The sequence below is a fragment of the Corvus kubaryi genome, unplaced genomic scaffold, assembly GCF_017639235.1.
Source record: "Corvus kubaryi isolate FWS band 111438036 unplaced genomic scaffold, C.kubaryi_AGA036_p1.0 37395, whole genome shotgun sequence".
Taxonomy (NCBI): domain Eukaryota; kingdom Metazoa; phylum Chordata; class Aves; order Passeriformes; family Corvidae; genus Corvus; species Corvus kubaryi.
This window is the reverse complement of record NW_024581134.1, coordinates 2,099,219-2,119,500: the sequence shown is the minus strand read 5'-3', so window position 1 is coordinate 2,119,500 and position 20,282 is coordinate 2,099,219.

Here is a 20,282-nt window from a genome sequence, read left to right as displayed (position 1 = left end):
CTTCAAGAGACAAAAAGGGAACCATCCTTTGTGTTGACCCAGCTCCAGAATTTGTTTAACTTGACACGAGCTCCAACTTGTGTCAAATGATTGGCATGGTCCAGGCTCATCAACAGCACAGCAACTCTTTGATTCAGGTCAGCCTTATTTAAATAAAATAATAGCTTAGATTAAAACGTCTTTATGATCTAGGCTTTTGCAATTAGGAAAGGGAAAAAGCCAGCAAAAGCTCAAGAGTGAGCAAAGGATGGGGGTTGGAACAGGGAAGGAAGCAAGAAAGAGAACAGAGATCTCAATACTGATATAGAAAAGTAGAAAAATCTGGACTGAGACAAACCAAAAATGATAAGCTGCAGCTTCCAGGCAATGGGCCAAACCTAAAGTACTCCACAACTGTAGGAAAAAGAAGCCTACTGCAAATCCTCTGGGAGAGTTAGAAGGAGAAAAAGCTCGTGAAGTTGGCCAAGATCTGATTGCAGTATTAAAAAAAAAGTCCAAGTGCCTGTTTAGGGCACAGAGATTTAAGTCCCTCAGGTAACAACCCTTATTCATACCTTCAAAAACTGAATTTAGTCCAGAGACTGGGATGTCAGTCACTGCAAAGAGGTAAGTCACAGCCTCCCTCAACAACAGCTTCTATATTCCCTTTATAAAAGTAGATTTATTTGGTCTCTAAGAAAGATCACTGACAATAACAGCAATAAGAAAACCAACAAACAAAAAAACATTGACTTGTACTTCTTGTCCACTTATACTGGTGGCATAAACTCACAGGCTCTCACTAGAGATAAACAAGGTCTACATTGAACAGCAGTATAGAAAACATGCTCCTTCCTCAGGTCTGTGAGGAAAAGGGCTTAAATTCAATTATACTTACAAGGATAACCAGTGTAACAACTGTTTGAGCTCCAGGAGTACTTTGTTTAGGATGAGCCAATTTTATGTGCACTAAAGCCAGACACACAACATGATTCCTTTCTTTCCATTGCTTGTTGCATTTAAAGGCTGTTTGGAGTTATCAGGTCTTTTCCAGAGTTGTGCATAACTGTTAGCAAAGAACATATCAGCAACTGCTCATCCACAGCTCCTGTTCCTGTTGAAGGACTTCTATACTTAGCAGAGAATCAGAGTGTTTCTCAACCAGTCAGCAGGGATGCTGCAATGCTGACTCTCCAGCAGGAACCAAAGGTAGTTTCATGGCTATCATCAGAGAGCTCTGAGTAAAATCCTAGCTCCAGCCACACTGAAGAGTGATTAGTTACACTGATCTTGAGTGGATTCCTTCTGCCCAGCTGATGGATCAGCATCATGACAACTCTCCTTACTTATTTCAGTGTGATAAAGCAGACTATTGACTTTCACTTCTGCTATAAAAACTGGGTTTAGCACCTCTCCAGAGCCAGCTCAAAGTCTGTTTCATATCTTAGCAGACAAAATATTTGCTAAGAATGTGTATAGCTGTTGAAAAGGTGACACACTGGTATCAAATCACTAATGCCTGCAAAGCACATAGCATCACAATGAAAAAGTACAAGTGTTACAAAAATTCCTCAATGTACATTCTATTTTGATAGCATTTCAGTACACTGGGACAATCTCACAGACCTCAGCATGATCTCCACATTTTGTTTGGTAATATTGGATAGGAGTGCCAGAATTTTCAGTTATGGTTCAGTTCCTCAATATTTTGTTTCTGCACTCTTTGGAACATTTGTTTTCTCCTTTGGTCTAAATACTGTTTTGAATGTTAGAGACTGCAATTTGGAAAACTAATCTAATTGTTGTTATATCTCAGTACACAAGTTCATTAACACAAATAAAGTAACCAGACTAAGAAAATAATTTAGCCGTTTTGTTTATATATAGCATATTTGGAGGCACCTACAATAAGATGCTTCTTTTCATTATTTTACTTATTATTTGCACTTATAGGTACACAATTACCATCAGAAGGAATGAATTTGTGCTTTCCATCTGCTTTCACCAGGGTGAACTAAACCATTAACACACCCTGATTCTCACACTGTTGACAGCATTGTAAATGAAGATTTTCTGTTTACATCCACATTGGCCTTACACATTTCCACATACTATCAGAGTCCACTTCATTGTTCTGCAGTGATTTTCTTAAACAGAATAGGAAAACTCAAAAAGAAGCCATCAAAATTAGCCTGTTGCTAATTGCAGCTGCTGAGAATTCAGTCACTTTACTCTTTTCAAAGCCAGGTAATCATACTGTCCATACATGCTCTGCATTTCATCTTGCCCTGAAATCGACTCTCTTCATACACCTGCATGTAAATGTTTTAAACCAAGAGCAGAAGTAGGTTTGCTCTTCCTCATTATGCAAATTTTTCCATCGCTGATTAGGATGTGCATAAAGATTTATTATTAGTAGTAGTAGTAAGAAAGAGGATTAATAATGGACCTTTAAAACACATCAGATTTCTATACCATCATTATGGCCAAGCAATTTGTGTGCAAGATGCACTGTACATTTATTCTTACAAAGACCTCATTGAAGCGCTATAAATAATCAAAAAAATAAAGCTATGAAAATCATGATGTGCCTCAACATAAAAGGCTTAAATCTGGCCAATGAGTTATACACAATGAATAATGCAAAGAGCTCTATTCATATGTACAGTACTGTGTAAAATTTAATTTAGGAATTGAAGTATTTGCCTCGTGTGACTTTTCTGCCTCTAATTTAATACAATTTACTTTCTCCAAGAAGTGATCACAGTACATTTTGACATCTGTTCTTCAAAGAATTATAGGGATGGTTCTTAAAAAATATACTTCAGAGTATTTTATTCAAACCTGCCCATTTCTATCAGACTCTACAATAATAATTTTAAGTTATGAGGTATTGCTTTTCATTTCATTCATATTCATTAGCAGTGAGCAGATATCAGAAGTACGTGGGTGACAGAAGGGAGATCCAAAATTGAGAATTAATATCTACTATAAATTGCTACAGGGAACCAAAATGGAAAAAGTAGAACCACTCTTTAAACCAAATAACTTTTAGGAGAGGAAACGGCTTCTAGACATCTTTGAGCTCACTGTCCATTTTAGAAAATTTCCTAATTCAACCTTCAGTAATAAGCATGGAAAGAAATGCTAAAAGAAGCAAAGCATGTCAAAAACAGTTTGAGCAATTGTTAATTCTAATCACTAATAGTGGTCATCAGTCTTTCACAGAGCATTTTATAACCAAAATATTTATTTTGCTTCCATTTGGTCAAAAGATAACCTGAGATACAGAAATTAAGACAGGCAAAAAGAAAATAAAGCCTATTTTCTTTGTGAGCTACCCTTAAGATGTGTCTGTGTCTCATAATGGTAGCACTTCAAAAGGTGAAAATCAAAACCCAAGAGCAAGTAGGAAACATTATCCAAAGGAAGAGCAACACATTCATAAACAGTTGCTGAAAAAGAGAGGAAGTGTCTGACAAATCAAACAGAACCCATAACAACCATAAAAAGAATTTATTGCATTGTTCACTACCTCTAATATGAGGTAGCAGATGTGAAAGGTGGCAATTTTAAACATCAATCTATTACAAAGCTAGTTTAGGAGCTGCAATGTAATATCTCATATCAATAGATCTGAGAGAAATATCTTCTGCAAGACAATTGTGCAGTTAAAGTACATTCGCTGGCATTGCTTATTACATTTATGTTTTATTTATTAAATGAGTAATCACTATTTGTGTTTACACAATTACAAACACTGCCAACTCTTTTGAAGGTAAACTCCAAAAAGAATATCACCTGCAGTGAAGCCTCTTCAGTTCACTATCCATCCTTCTCAGTAAGCTTGTTTCATTTGACAGTAGCTGTACTGAGGGCTACATGTCCAGGAGAACATTTTCTAAATGAAATACTGAAACATGTTTATGACATTACCTGAGCTCTTCAGGGGAGGAAACAGGCTTTTTTGCCCCAAAAGTACAGCTATATTTTTAAGCACATCATTGTACTTCACTTGCAAAGACACTATCTTGCAATGATCAAGAGAAAAACCTCAGCACTATGAGAAAATTTTGCTGTATCGCTAAACTTTTCTGTCAAGTGTAAAACCATCATGGTCTCAGAGAAAACTTTTATTCTACATGAAGTCTCATATCATCACTGTGTTTTCTGAATATCCTGCCAAACTCTATACAACAATTTATAGTGACCTCTTCAGTAAAATCCTGATAAAGACTTATTAACATATTTACCAGATATACCAGATACCAAAGCTGCTCTTATTCTAAAGAGCAAGTCAATCCTATTCACAGAGAAATAGGAATATCGTCTGCAGACAATAAAAAACTCATGACATAATAACAACAATTAATGATACAGTAACAGATGCTTCAAATGTCATTAAAGCATTACAAATTTAGAGTAACCAGATTATACACTCAGCAACCTCTGAGCAAGGATATTTCTTCTTCAGGATAACTGGGTAATGATCCAAAAACTACAGAGATAGTTTGCAATAATTGACTTTTTAACATACAAGAAACCGGAGAGGCACAAAGATCTTCTAAAAACCAAATGGCTGCAATATGCTAAAGCAGTTCTATTTATACATGGCATTTTAGGGAGGAGTATTCAAAATATGCCTCAGCAGGTACACAGTCTAGTTCAGCATATTTATGAAGCTCCCACTGTACATTATTTCAGAAAGACACCACAGGGCCACATGCTGCATTCAAGGCCAAATGCAAAATGCTGAGAGCCACCAAAGATTTTCTTCCAGGTTCTGAAGGAATCAAGGGAAAGTAGGTAGTGTTTTATTTTTTGTATTTCTTTCTGTGTAAGGAGATGCTCAATCCTGCAAGACTCAAGTGGAAGCTGCCAGATGGAGAATACTAAATGCAAAGTTTTAGCATTATATGTGTACCTGTGCCCAAGGATCCCTCTCTCTGCTGGGCAACATTCCTGCTCCAGAGCTGTTTGCCTCAGCAAGGGACTATTTCTGTATGGCAAACCAAATGATCTTTACACATGAGATTTTGTTGAAACCAAAGGAAAATATTTGCATATTTTGCAATAGAATGAGAAAAGATACCATTTTCTGAACAAGCATACACTTAAATGAAAGAAATTCCACCTGATCCACATCTAGTTGAGGGACACTTTCATAAACATATGCAGCCATACCAGACTGCCCTTGGGGACCAGGAAAAGTGGTCCAAGTTTTCCTTCTGTTTCGTTAAACAAAATCACTACAATTATAAGCAATTGGAAGCAGAACTGTGCAATAGAACTCCTGGGTGAGAGATGTAGACAGATTTTTCAATGGCAGTTTGTGAAGCAGAAAAAAAATTAAAAAAATTAAAATAAAAAAAGTCTGTATTAAACAGGACACTTCATGTGCCTATGTATGTCCTTCTGTGAAATTAGATGTTGATCTCATATCTTTTTTTTAATCTTCCTTCAAGCTCTGCAGCATGAGTTAGCAAATAATAATTGAAAACGTATTTGAAAATCAGTCTAAAATGGGTATGATTTTCCCTTTCTTAATTACAGCCTTATATACTTTAATCACATGAGTATTTTGAGGATTTGTTTGGGTTTTTTTTAAGGCTTCCCTGTCCCTCTGATCTGTTCTTCTTCATGTTGTAGTTTTCTGTCCAAGTGTGTATCCTCATGCTGCAGAGGATTGCTCTGGAGATGCAGTATCAGGAAACTACCTGACACAGAAGATTTATGTACAAGTCTATTTGAACTGTTATTGCATACCAAACAGAGTTCCCTGCCCTCCTTTCACCACTAATTCCAAGGCAGAAAACTCTTTTACTCATGGGCAATTTTAATCTTCATATAAATGTCTCCTTTTGCTTTCCTTCAAGAGCCCTGCCTCAGTAGGTTTTGCTTGGATTCTTATGGTAACTGTCTTTCCACTGTTCGTTCATTATCATACATTTTCTCCAGCCACCTATTTTAATTTCAGTTGATATTTCATTTTTTCTGACCTAATTTCCAAGGAAAAAAGGGCTCCCAGATAGACAAGAGAGAAGTAACAGTTACAAAATCCTGCAATGGAAAGCACTTTGACTCATACCCCATTTACCATGGTAATGTATTTATCAACAGAAAGAAGTAAAGTCCTGATGATGCTGGAATAGAAAATACTTTATGCAAATTCTGTAATAAAATCATGCCAATGTTAGAACATCAGCCTTGTGATCAGAACACCTACATTGCTTCACTTCTAAGTGTGGGGTCAGAAAATTTCCCTTTTAATCAATTATTTTTACTCTTAGCCTGTTTTGCATGTCTCCAAAATCTATGCTTTCAATTCATATTAAATTTCTTCTCATTCAGATATATTTATTATTCTCATTATTAAATTTGTTTTGGTTGGTACTTGACATCAGAGCTCCAGACAAAATTAAAATAATTTTAGTGAATGAAGGCCTACAACAGGCTTCTCCTAGTTATTTTATTCTGATCTAGATACATGTATGCCTAAACAGAAAATTTAATCCCCCTTAGTTTGCTCATATTTTGTAGTTTCTCAATGTCATAATAAAGTAAGTAATATCCATTCCAAAAAAATAGCAAACATATTTAAATTAATTACATGAAGGATGTTACCTTCAACCAAAGATGCCTCAAATTAAATTTTGGAGAGTATTATGCTTGATACACTGCAAAGTTATAGTTTGTATGGTTAACATTGACATTCTCTATGCACATCAAATGGAGATCTGAAATGCTTTATGTGTCCCAAGACAATCTCCTACAATTTTTATTTTTTTTTTAACCAAATAACCTTGGAATCAGAGCTGTCTCAGGTGAGGGATTAGCCCCTACACTATTAGAATACCTATGCCCCACTCATGGCAACTGAGCTGCAAAACTTGTCCATAGCCAAGAGTCCCAAAGTGATTACCTGGCCTAGTTACAAACTCTACTCCTCATTATTCTCCTTGTATGAACACCCTTTAATCTCTAGTCTAATTAATTTATTTTATGGCCCTGGTTTATCAGTCTCAGATCTTCTCAAATCTCATTTCAGATTGATGAAAATGTAAATTTCTAGGCTGCCCTAAGCAGACCACTTACCTATCAGAAACATAGAGGTTTTATTCCCTATTTTTGTAATCTAAATTATATTCCCCAGTATTTTGAGTGATTTTCTTTCATTATTGTGTTCTCATATGTATTCATTTAAATTAGCCTCCGCATCATTAATCTGCTATTGTACTTATATAACTGCAGTTCACACCTTTGGCCCTCTAATATTTCAATAAAGAAAAACAACTTAAATTTTAGCTACAGAAAGCCACATTAATTTCAAATTACTAACAGAAGTAGTGACTGAGATGGACTGTTTTTTTCTGTTAGAGAAGAGCAAGCTCTTACACTCCTAGGAAAACAATGCAGCTGACAATTTTAAGTATTTTTGCTGAGTCAGTCTGGATTCTCTGAAAAGAGTCATTGCACGAGTTTACCAAGACCTAGGACTCAAAATCTGAACCTTACCAAGAAATAATTTTAACATTGGCAGCATTCAATTAATGTTAGAAACATAGGTATTGCAAAGCAGCAAAATCCTTCCAACAAAATCACAAGTATCAGAACAAACGCATTCAACAAAAGACTCACAAGTGCTGAAATGATAGCAACAATACCACATCATGAGAAGCAAAAAAGCTAAATAAAGAATCAGGGTTCAGCCAGAAATCTTTGTAACATATCAGGCTTATATATATTTTTTTCTTAAAAGCCTGCATTCTGTTTAGGATTAAGAAATCTGATCTAAAGAAAGAACAGTTATTTTGTCAGATCAGTGGCTGAAAGTCTCAGTAGCTGGTATTAATGCAGTGGTGGCATTTTAACTGGTTTTTGAAATGAACCATAGATATATTTTCCCCAATATTTTCTCTCTCCTAGCAAGTATAGTGTAAACAGCAGGGAAGTAACACCACAGAATCCTTCTAAAACTGGATTTCAATTCTTGATTCTTGGGAAAGAGAGAAGGAGGGAAAAAAGAAGAGAAACCTGGTATGTGAAGAATTAAACCCTGTAAAAAATGCATTTTGACACAACTATGAAAACAATTCCAGAAAAAGGAGGATATTTGAGCATGTTAAAAAAAATCTGCACAGAAAGTTTGGAAAAGTTGACAGGCTCACAAAGCATGTTTGAAAGAGTAAGTTTTTTCCTTCATTTTTATTTTCTCTTCCCACCAGCAACAACCTCCAGATTGGTGGTGGTGAAGTTAAGATATCCTGCTACAGATTTGGACAAATGACTCTGAGTTAGGCTTTACTCATGCAGAAGCCTACTCAGAACGTCCAGTTGAAAGTGTTCATTTGCATTAGGGGACCAACTTTGACCCAACTGCAGTTGCAGACACAATTTTGCTCAGTAATACTAAGAAATACGTTTTATTTAAGGTAACCAAATGACAAAACTGTGACCCATTGATCTGATGTTCTCTCAGAGGAAAATGTGATGAGAAATTTGTGTGTTAATCCTCATTGCATTCCTGTCCAACACCTGCAAGCTTCTGTTTGGAGGCTGGGGATATACCCTGAAGAACTCTACCAGCAGCAGCACTGTTTGGTACCTTCATCACTGACAAACACTGGGATCACGAGTTTTGCAGGTGACACTGAGCTGAGTGGTTTGGTTGATACTCCTGAAGGATGGATGACAACCAGAGGGACCTGGACAAGCTTGAGCAGAGGCTCATGGGAATTCAACCCATTCAACCAAATTCAATGAGGTTCAACCAGACCAAGATCAAGATGCTGCATCTGGCACAGGCCAACCCCAGTACCAATCCAGGATGGGGGATGAACAGCTGGAGAGCAGCCCTGCAGAGAAGGACTTGGGGGTGCTGGTGGAGGAGAGGCTGGACATGAGCCAGCCATGTGCACTCACAGCCCAGAAAGCCAAGTGTGTCCTGGGCTGCAGCAAAAGCCCTGTGGGCAGCAGGGGAGGGAGGGGATTCTGCCCCTCTGCTCTGTGCTGGTGAGACCCCACACTAAGTCCCCAATATGAGATGGGGGCCTGTTGGAGCAAGTCCAGATGAGGCCACAAAAAGAAGGGGCAATGTTTTTTAGGTACAAAAAGAGGGTAGATTCAGATTACCTATAACAAAAAAATATTTTATGCTCATGGTGGTGTAACACTGGAACAGGTTGCCCACAGAAGTTTTAGATGTCCCATATATTTTTAAACAAGACCCTGTGTTTAAAATGATTTTTTGATATTACTTAATTTCCATCAAGGAGTGCTTCAAGTTTGCCTCAATATTTTCAATCTCTAAGGTGACACATAAATAGCACTCTCACTTTGCTTTTCAGATCAATCGCATCCTCCTGATTGTTATGAACTTAATTGGTACACATGACTTAACAATAATCTTGTGGGTTCCCCCCCCCCCCCCCCCCCCCGGTTTTAAAATCTTGGCTGAATTTCAGTTGTGCTCCATTAGACCCAAGACTCAAGAAGAGTGGATTCTCCAGAAATTCACCCATGTTAAAAAATTCCACATATTCAGATTCTATCCTTTGAGTTGGTTTTTTTTTTTTTTTTGAGTGCCACCTGGAGATTTCAAACCACCTAAAAGTTTTGTGCACTCTATTTTGAATACAATTCAGTTACACCTAGTTCCAAAATAAACTGTTCACTGCTTGAATAAGTGAAGGTACTACATACTATTGCATTTCTATGCCAAACTCAGACACTTTTCAGAGAGCCTTGTAATTCACCTCTGAGAATGTAATTTCTGCTCCATCTTTAAATGTCCTTCCGTGGTAGTTCACCCAACTGGACACTGCTCTAACTAAACACAGAACTGCAACAGCTTTGCATCTGCTCTTGCACTCAGTCATAGAGTTCACACAGATGTTTTCCAGATTCAGAATCCTGGGTTTAAGCCTTAAAGGAGACAGTTTAAAGTCCTACTTGAAGAGCAGAGCTGGCTTTCAACACGTGCTGGTCAGCAGTTACAGCAGAACTGCCCTTTCCATTGGGACCTGCTCTCTCTGAGATCTCCTCCTGCTCTTAGACAAAGGAGAAACTGCAGCATTTTTAAGAAATGTAGGCCAGACAGGAAAAATATGGGAAAGGAGGGCATGACACACCTACACAAGTCCCATGAAGCACTTTGGTTCCTCCTCATTAGGCAGGCAATAATTAGATTCAGACAGATCCATAATGAAATGCTTCTCAATTTGCTTCCATGAATTGTTTTGCTTTATATGATTTGACCCAAGATGCAATATATTGCTTACATTTCATCAAAAGGAAAACCAAGGAATTTTAGTTTTACCTTTACGTGGCAACGCTTTCCACTGGGGGAAGGGGAAGTTAAAAAATTCTGGTAATAACTCTTTCAATATTATGGTATAATGCATAACAATTTAAGGTTAAAAGCACATTCAAGATACCAGTGCTTAAAAATCAGTGATGAAGATAAAGCTTCATGTGTAAGACTGCACCATCATTCACCCAAACTAGTTGACATTTTTCACACCATTCAATTTAGACACACAAATCCCAATTTTGCTGGAGAAGAGAGTCAGGATCCAACCCAGCTTTCAACTCAGATTTTTATCTAAATTTTATATTTGATATTCTTTTAAATCCCAGATCTTAAAATCATATAACTACAACAGAATGCCATATCTTGCTTCTAATTTAAAAAAAAAGTTCACTCATGAGGAAAAATCTTGAGAATGTGAACCATTATGTTTAAAATAAAATAATTTTTACATGTTGATCTTCATTTTTAGATCAGTTATCACATTTATATGAAGCAGTTATCACTGATAATATTACTGCACAACAAAGAAAAACTTTAAAAAAAATATTATATTAAGCATAGCATCTTTTAACTTACTCTGATAAAGAGATTAAAAAGAACTCCAGCCAAAAAGAAGACTTATGTACTGACAATAGAGAAAATCCTCTTTTTTTGATATATACATGTATGATATCTATATTTAAATAAAATTCTCCAGACTCCTTTATGCTATGACAGCTATTGATTTGTTTTCTTCCTTTCTTTGAGATGCGTCTGAAATAAAGCAGGCATTTCCTGGCTTCCCTTCCCATTACTTCCAATACTAAAAAACCCTGTTAATCTGTTGAGCTATTTCATGAACCATCTTCATTGAAATAAATAATTTTTATTGCCACCTTAGAAGAGGTTCTTAAGGAAAAGTGCTTTTTTTCTTAACTGAATTAGAATATACCTTCCATTTACCTGTCTTAATATAGTAAAAAGAAGTGACATTCTGTTCTATGCAAAACACATCTGTGCAGAAATGTAAAGATTATTCCATTAGACACCTGAACACACCTGAGAGCTCCACTCTCTTGACCTCTGGGCTAGTAAATCTACACAGGGTACCTACATGTCTTATACTATCAGTATAAGCCACTATAACTGTATATTTTCCTGTTGAAATAAACACTCTGAGCTGTAATTAAAAGTTGGAGCTATATTCTGTGCTTATCAGACTTAAATTCAAAGTGCTTGCAAAGAACTTGGCAAGTTGGGAACTCGTAAGATCTGCAGAATTTGAAAATGCAATGCTTTGACAGACAAAATTCATCTTCATACTCTTTGCAGATACTGTTTCTTATCAAAAAAACAAACATAAAAAACCTCTCAAACAAGGGCTTTTCAAATATGTGACCCCCAGCATGCACACTGACAAAATAAACAATGTGAGAGACATCTCACATGTCCAAGATCTATAAGCCAAGTGATCATTTACTTCTCACAAAGTATTTTGCACATTTACCAGGCAAACCAACCCTTGCCAAATTCACACAGGTAGAATTTCTGCAGTAGGTAAGGTTTTTTCAGTACTAAGGTATTAAAAAGTGTTTCATCCAAACAGAGCTCCCCTTCCCCTGGAAATAAATAGATCTCTGGAGGAAATCACCAACAATAACTTACACGAAATCTCTGTCCTGAGACAGGAGATGAGGAACTCATCCAAGATTCAAAAGCATCAACAAGGGGAACTTGTCCCACACAAGAAAAAAGATTAATGGGTGGAGAATGCACACCTTGCAAAGCATCTACCCCTGCAAATTATGTTTCCTTTGAAGGTTGTACTGACTCTTTGTGTCCTATCCATGCAAAAATCAGAAGCCAAAGTTTCTGGTATTGAAATGGCCTTACAAGTGCTGAAGAAATCATGCACTAATCTTAATGTTGCTGATATTTAGGGAGAAGCAACTGGCCCTTCTAAAGGAGGATTGTCTTGTAAATTAAGACCAACAGAGCCAGGAATTTATTCTGAGAAGATTAGATCCAAATAGCTGAATGTTTAATGAGGCTTAGGCAAGCAATAAAGAAAGCATTAAAAGGAGTTGTAGCTTTCCTTTTTGACAAAGCACAAAATTATAACACCAGAAGTAGACATGCTCATTTTAAAAGTCAAAATACCCTAGACCTTAAAGGTATGAGATTCCCTAATTTTATGCTTTCCAAAGTAAGCTGCCCAAAGGGAATAGGTGTTTACAGTTCTGTTCCCTTTCAGTAGAATTCTGACACAGGTACTGTGTGCTGATGTTAATGAATCCGCTTTTTTTTTTTTCCAGAGCTCTGCTTCTCTTTAATCAACTAATGTTATTAAGACCAACAAAAAATTGCTCCTTTTATACACTTGGCTATAGCTTAGTTCTCAGACATTCATTTTTTACAGAGTGCATTGTATTAACATGCCACGCTTGATGAGACCAAATTTCCACAAGGTTCAAAGGAAAAAAATTAAGTAATGGCAATACTTTGGGGTCCAGTAAAGTAACTGGCTAATATTATATCTCATATTAGCACTGAGCAGAAGAACTGCTGGTAGTATGGTTACTCATCTTCATATTTTCCCATTAACATCTACCATATGCCTAGAGTATCTATTTAACACAAAACTGTAATTATTTTACCTAATTAACTGATACATTAAATGAAAGGCCGACTCTGCAAAGTAAGTTAAACCATACCAATTATGTCTCGTGATGTGTATTTTCAGTCTCTTACAATTGTCAGTGGAGTTTCTCTGACTATGATTAATGCAAACTGATTAACTTCCTTTTTATAGCTTTAATCTTCCTAAAATGTGTAAATACATTCTAGTATTAGCAGAAGGTCTTGAAATTACAGCAGAGGGAATTTATTGTTTGTTTATTTACTGAATGCAGTCACCATCAGCCCAACCCCACCAATGCTTCATAACCCCCCCCAAACTGTCTACATGATGACAAAAAAAAAAAAAAAAAAGAAACAAAACCCAAGAAACTCAGTCTCTATTGGTCTTCTATTTTTCAAGCTAACCTTACAGAACAATACTTAACCACAGAGTCTTTTCATGACCTGCAGTTTTAATGTTTGCCCAGCAGTATAAATAAAATGGTTATAATTCCAAAAACCTCTTCTGGATTTACAGTCTCATTGCAAATTAGTTAATGTCCCTTTGACCTCTCTAAGTGCACATTGCATCAACTGGCTACTCCTTAATGAGCTATTTTGATGCAAAATGCACACATATGTGCAGTGATTAATCACAAGGTGTACAGAGAAAACATTTTAACTTTATCAGTTACTTCCTTGCTCAGTTGCGTATCACATTGAGTCACTGGTTTTACTCCCCCTGACACTATTTCTTCTTTGCTCTCGAAGTCTTAAACAAAGTGACTGCTTTAAAAGTGCACATTTCCTGTTCTGTTAAGAGTTTCATTCATTTACAGCATTATCAGCAGTACAGTTGGTTTCCTTTTGCTTGCCTGTCATCTTTGGTACTCATTTCTCCGTCATCCTATCAACATGTCTGTTAGAGGGTAGGGGGAAGTTTAAGAATTCATACAGGATAAATTGTCATACAAGATATAAAAGCTTACTGCAGCCTCCCACAAACTCAGTGCCAAGTTCCAGCTTTCCCTCCATTGAAGAGTTAGCAAAATCTTGGCCATTACTAACTAAAGAGAATAGTGGTGGTCTTCCATGTATTCAACCTCCCCGGATCCGTACCAATTGCTTTGGCAAAACACAGGTGAGGGCTTCATTTTGCTACTATGCCTCCATGTATGCTCTGTAAAAGTAGAGTGTGTAAATGGCAAGAACTCTCCCTGGACCTCTTCTAAAGTAGAGCTAATCCACAAATCAAAAGCTACTCTGTCCTAAGCTGCATCAATGCTGTAATTACTGTATCACTTTTATAGCCAGTCCAAGATAAAACTGAAATGAGAGATAACTAGAAAAAAAGAAAATATTAGTCTATGCCATTTGCTGGCTTATTTAAATTGAAATGTCACATGAAATAATTTAACTTCGACAGTGTTTAACAGATTCAAAGCAACATTTCCAGATTCACACGCCAAACCATGTTTCCGTGGGAAAGCTTTTTCCTTTCCTCTTGCTATCTTGCTTTAGCTCCTGGCAGCTCACCTGGCGGGCTGAAAGCCTGCAGATGACCTGGAAGACTAAACAGGAGCTCCTGACATCGACAGCTCCTAGGCAGGCTGCCAGGTGAGCAGCTTCAAACCAAAACACAATTTTCTTTCCCAGAGAGTTTCAAAATACTTTGAGATCTCAAAGAAAATGCATTTGGAAACACGGCCTTCCATAAAACACAATTACTTTTCTCCAGGAATCTCTGCCTAATATAGATTTTTTTTTTTTTTTTTAATTTTAATAAGGACTCGTTAAATATTTCAGAACTACTGAGTTTTCTCTTTCCCATTCAATGCACTTTAAGTTCAAAGAGGTACCACAACAAATTCACATTTGAAGTGTTGTCCTTGTAAAGGAGAGCATATTTGTCTGAGATTACAAACCAGTGGTTATTTTACTCTGTTGTGGAATGTGCTTAATAAATATGAATAACATATGAAGTAAATTGCAGGTTTCTCCAGAGGCATTGTGAAGCATACTAAATATATGCCAATTCAGAAAGTAGTTGCTGTTTCTCCAGGTGTAGAAGAGACTACTACAGCAGTTACTAGGCTATATTTACCTCTCAGATCATTGCAAATTAGAGGTAAATATGCTGAAATGAGCTGAGCTAACCAAAAGAAACATGTATTTAAAAAAAAAGTAGCTGGTTGAAAGATTCAAGATTAAGTGTTTTAAAGAAAACAGCATAGGTCTAAATATTTGACAGCTAAAGGCCTTGGATCAACGTCTCACTTAAAATATGTTTCAGTAATAAATTTTTGTATAATTCCTTTTGAATTTCTGCCAGGGTAAGTTAAAGCACAATTACCCTAAGAGATATGCAGGTGTGATCAATAAGGCAATCACTACTCAGCAGCATTGAACAACCTGAACAATTGTGTCAAGCCCAACAGGCAAATAACTCATCTCCCAGGGCTAAGTGTTCTGCAAAGTACCAAGCACAAGTCCACTGTTCCTGTAGCACAGAAATTATTCCAAAAGTAGGAAATTTCCAACCATTCACCTGAAGAGAAGTCCAGGAAGAAACTCTACATTGCACAGATACCATAAAAGGCCTGGAATGCCTAACCCATTTTCCTCCTTTAAAACTAAGCTAAACACATCACTCAACAAGGCAAATATCAAGGGTTCCATGACTTTCCTTCAAAAGAATCTGCAACTCTCTATTCTTAGAATTTTAAGCCTTTTTAAATACATAAGTAGCTCTCACAGTGCTGGTATTAGGGCTAGAATTTCAAAGTAGTTTAGCTCTTATTTTAGCCCCCAAATAAATTGGCAGATTATCAAGTAGGCTCAGGTTGTTGTCATTAAGCACTTTCAGAGTGGGAAGGAGACAGGCCACAGATGATTTGAGCAAAGTTCAACCCTTTAATTTTCTCTCCAAAGAATGTTGGAATTCTGATTCCAATTCTAGGTGCCATTTAATTAAATCACCAAGCATTAGGGTCCTAAAAAATCTCACCCTCAAGAAAAAGAATGTCAACAACTCCACACTTATATTGAATGGGACAGAGACCACACTAAGCTGACTTTATCTGGTTATATTAAAGAAGCTACCCAAGACCTGTGCATGAGGATCTTGCCTACAATGCATCTTTCTCACTTCAAGACTTGGCCTTTGGCAGGAATGCTTCTATTTGGGCCATCCAGTACAGCCATCTACTACACTACCTGCATCAGGCCAAGTTCTGCTGCCTCAGAAAGTGGTTTTCTGCCTTCTCAGGTTTTTCACACAGTGCAAGGGATCTGGTTTGAGGGGATCCCTCCACCCATAAGCCTAGAAAAAACAGCAGAAAATGTTTAAAATGCTAAGAGAAATTCTGACCAACAACTGCAAACAATTTATGGTATGGCCTGTGATTCAGCATTAAAGTTATTTTTAATAAAACAAAAGGTATAGCAGCATGACAAGAAAACACTGAACAATGAAAACCCTTGGCTTTGCACAGAAAATTGTTGAAACAAGAGAAGGGCCAAGATGAGGGTAATAGGGAATTATGTGATGCAGGTTGCTGAAGAATGGGGCATTAGAATAAGAAATTAAAATGCCATAATCTCCCTACATTGTACACTCCTGTGCTTTATAACTATAGACTGAACACATGGCCTTTTATTGCCAAACTCAGTTCTTTGAGTTTGGGATTTCTCCCCAAGCTCGGTGTTTTTCCAGCTGCTGACATGCTCTGCAGTGAGAGGTGGCATAGAGAGGGCATTTCTTTGTCCCCAATTCAATTCATAAGATATGTGCTGGAGGAATTCTTCAGGTCATGATATATCTCCCTGATTCAATGGCAACTGACAGCTTCCACAAGGAGAGAATTGTAGGCATGGGTTTCTGTCTTTCTAGAGTAAGCCACTCCTGAACAGTGCTTTTCAACAGCAATTTTATTAACAGATGGCTACCATTTATGTAGTGGGACTCAGGGCCACAGAGGGAAGGAATAAGTTGACAAGCATTACTGATGAAAAACCAAACTTGTTTCCCTTTCAACAATTTTATTCAAACTGCTCTAAATCTTGTCTCTCTAGAAATGGCTATAACTGATAATGAAATACACTTTGATCATATTTAAGTTAAAATATGCATTGTCAAGTAGCCTGGAGATTACACTTGCTCATATTCAAAAATTATATTAAACTAATGATTGCTCATTACAGAAATAATCATGTAAAGGTATAAACAAACAGAACTATGCAGGCATAGCAACACAGTAGTATTTTAATATTTCATTAAATGCAAATTGCATAGATACAAACATAGCAACCTTTATTTCATTACCATTGTTCTGTAATTTTGGTACTAAATATATTCCAAGTAGTGTTGTTCCAATGAAGCTCATTTACAGAACGTTGGCTATTTTACCAGCTTGCTGCTGCTTTTAGTTTCTCAACTACTGCCTATTGGAACAATTAAAAATGGGCTTTAAATAAAACTTTCAAATTTGATACAATGAGTTTGCTTAGTTCTAACTGGTTTTAATTAAAAAAAATAAATCTCAATTGATACTTAACTTTTTATCAAATAAATACATGAATTTACAAGATGTATCTGAAGGATGTCTTGGATTCTCAGATTTTGGTTGGATTAGACAGAAAAATATTGAAAGAGTCTTATTCTAGAAAGTCTAGATATCAATTGCTCAGTTTGAGACCTAAAGCAGCAGCACCAGGGATCCTCCACACCCATGCAGAGAGATGTTGGGAAATGTGCAGAATATCAACAGCTGCTGAGCAAACTCATTTGCCCAAATCCTCAATTTCTCCTTGCAGTGCTAACCATAAGGTCCTCTGCCCAGAAAAATCTTCGAGATTTTCTGAAATGATTAGTGACCAATAATTTGTGGGAAGCCAAATTGCTCCAGTTTACCCATTCAGCTATAATTAGAAATTGTCAGGAGTAGCCTCTGGACAGTTCACCTGTCCCTCAGCTAAAGGTTTTGTAAGAAGCTGCAGAGCTGTAGCGTGTCTTCCCCAAGCCATGATGGTGATGTCACCACATACTGACTCCATTAGAATTTAATTAGTGATTGACATCCCTTAATACATCAGCCTGTGAAAATGGAACTCCAAAACATCCCCTTTAAGATTATAACCTCACAGCTCAATTTTCAAAGGTCAGATTTTTTAAAAATCAATATACCTTGCAAAGTAGCATAAGTTTAGTATCTCAAGAGAAGAGCCCAGAATAGTAACCTTTAGAAATCAGGTATGAGTCAAGTATTAGCCCATGAGCCAGCAAATCAGATACTGAAAGTGATGCATTTTCTAAAGCAGAGCTCTGGAGAAGATAGTGTGTGATCCTGCACAGGCTTTGAACACACAGAGCTTTCACTACCTTAAAGAAGAACCTTTGCTAAAGAAGATTTGAAGTAAAATACTCTAATAAACACAATGCTAAAGAACTGAGTCCCTCAGCAGTACAGAAGAAAATATTATAACCCCTGAAGATTTTAAATCTCATTTAAATGGTCAAAGTGAGGTAGGAGGCCCTGAAGCCCTAATCAGATGTATTAAAACTGAAAGAAAATATCAGACATGGGAAATGATTGTAATTAAAATTTTAACACATACAAACACAACAACTCCAACATTACTAAATGGAAATCAAACAACAGTATTTGGTGTTAAGGGACTGAATAATAAGCCACCCTTTAATCACCCCCATCTGTTTTTTAAGTGCATACTTTGCAAAGTGTTATATTAATTCCAGGCATTAGAGAGTTAAGTATCCCACAGAGGATGCAAGACTTCCTGGCCTTACACCAGAAGTAAAAGACTGTTTTAATAAATTTATTTATTAACATTGAGTCTTTTTTTTTTTAAATTGCTTTCATTATTCATTGGGAGGCAACAGACTAGGGGAGAATGCATGAAAAAAAAAAATCTTTCTTTCCTTAAAAATGGTATTTTAAGTTTCTTCTTTCAAAAGTTTTTCTAAAATCTATGGTTTTTTTACAAGTTTGACTTAATTTCATCAGCTCTCAGAAATAAAAATCATTGCTATTAACAAAATAAGGAAGTTAAAGTAGCACTTGAAACAGCTTATCTTCTGCATTTACTTCTAAGTGCACAACAGCTGCTACTTATGACATTTTCTAGATCAAAATGTTTCCCAGTTCCTCTGTAATAGGCTGGCAACTTTGGGGTCAAGTTGTTTCTCATTTTCTCTTCTTACTATCCTATTTCTGGCACAATCGTTAAAGCTCTCCCACATAACAGCTTAAAGTGTCTTTCCTTGGCATCCCCTTGGAAGTACAGCCACAGGAGCAGCAGGTATCAGGCAGTGGAGTTGTATTTTGCAGCTGGATTATAGAAAGCTCAAGGTACAACAGGGTGCACCTTGCTCCATTTATTTATTTATCGCCTCCCATTGCTACGTATGCTGCTCCCACTTGGCTCATGATGACAGAATATTTCATTTTTTCCAGTCCTAATGTTCCATTTTCCCAGAGAGACACAAGATGCTCTTGAATTCATAATAGCAAGTATTTTTTCTTAATTCAATTGTAAAATTTACAAGTGGTAGAAGAGCTGAGAAAAAGAGAAGATAAAATGTAGAGAATTTGCTGTACAAACATACTTGTCATAGAAATTTCTTTGGTCCTTTTCAAGTTCCAGCCTCGAATTCTCCTGATAGAGCCATCTCTTTGCCATGCCAACACATCTATCAGCTTTCCACAGATCTGATGGATCTCCATCCTAATTCTGTACTGCTTTGGGAAACCTTGCTGGGAAGAAAATGTTTGCTTTGGAGTCAGGTTTAGTCTTGCAACCTCCTAGTGCTTTCCTCTTTACATTTGATTCAAACAGCAGTCAACAAAAACCACCAGCATTGCCCGACTTTAATGACTATTTACTACTGAACAGTGGAAACAAAAACTCTCTTGCTGTTATTACAGCCTCAGATCCCACACAGGCTGTTTTACATGATCTGTCAACACCAATAGGGTTATGGGATAATTCTTCACTTGTACAACTTTCTCCATTTCTTTTACTAAGCAACGAATTTTCTGATAATATCTGTCAGCCAAGCTCCTTGATTTCCACAGGACTGCACTTGACAGATTGCCACATACCTGCTACTTTAGACCAAGTAAGAAAAATGGCTTTTCAGTGCTGGCACCCTGTCTCCTTTTCTGACTGAGAACAGAATGAGCGCTTTTAGCTCTAGTTGATATCCCTAGCCAAGTGTCATCAATCCACTGAAACAGAAGTTCCTTTCAAGTCTTCTGATGTTTAAGGAACAGAAAGAAACTTTTCTATTATCTTCCTCTTTCTCCTCAACCACAATCTCAACTTTGAGGCAATAAACAGCACTAAAAAATATCTTCGCACCAAGGAGGGAGTA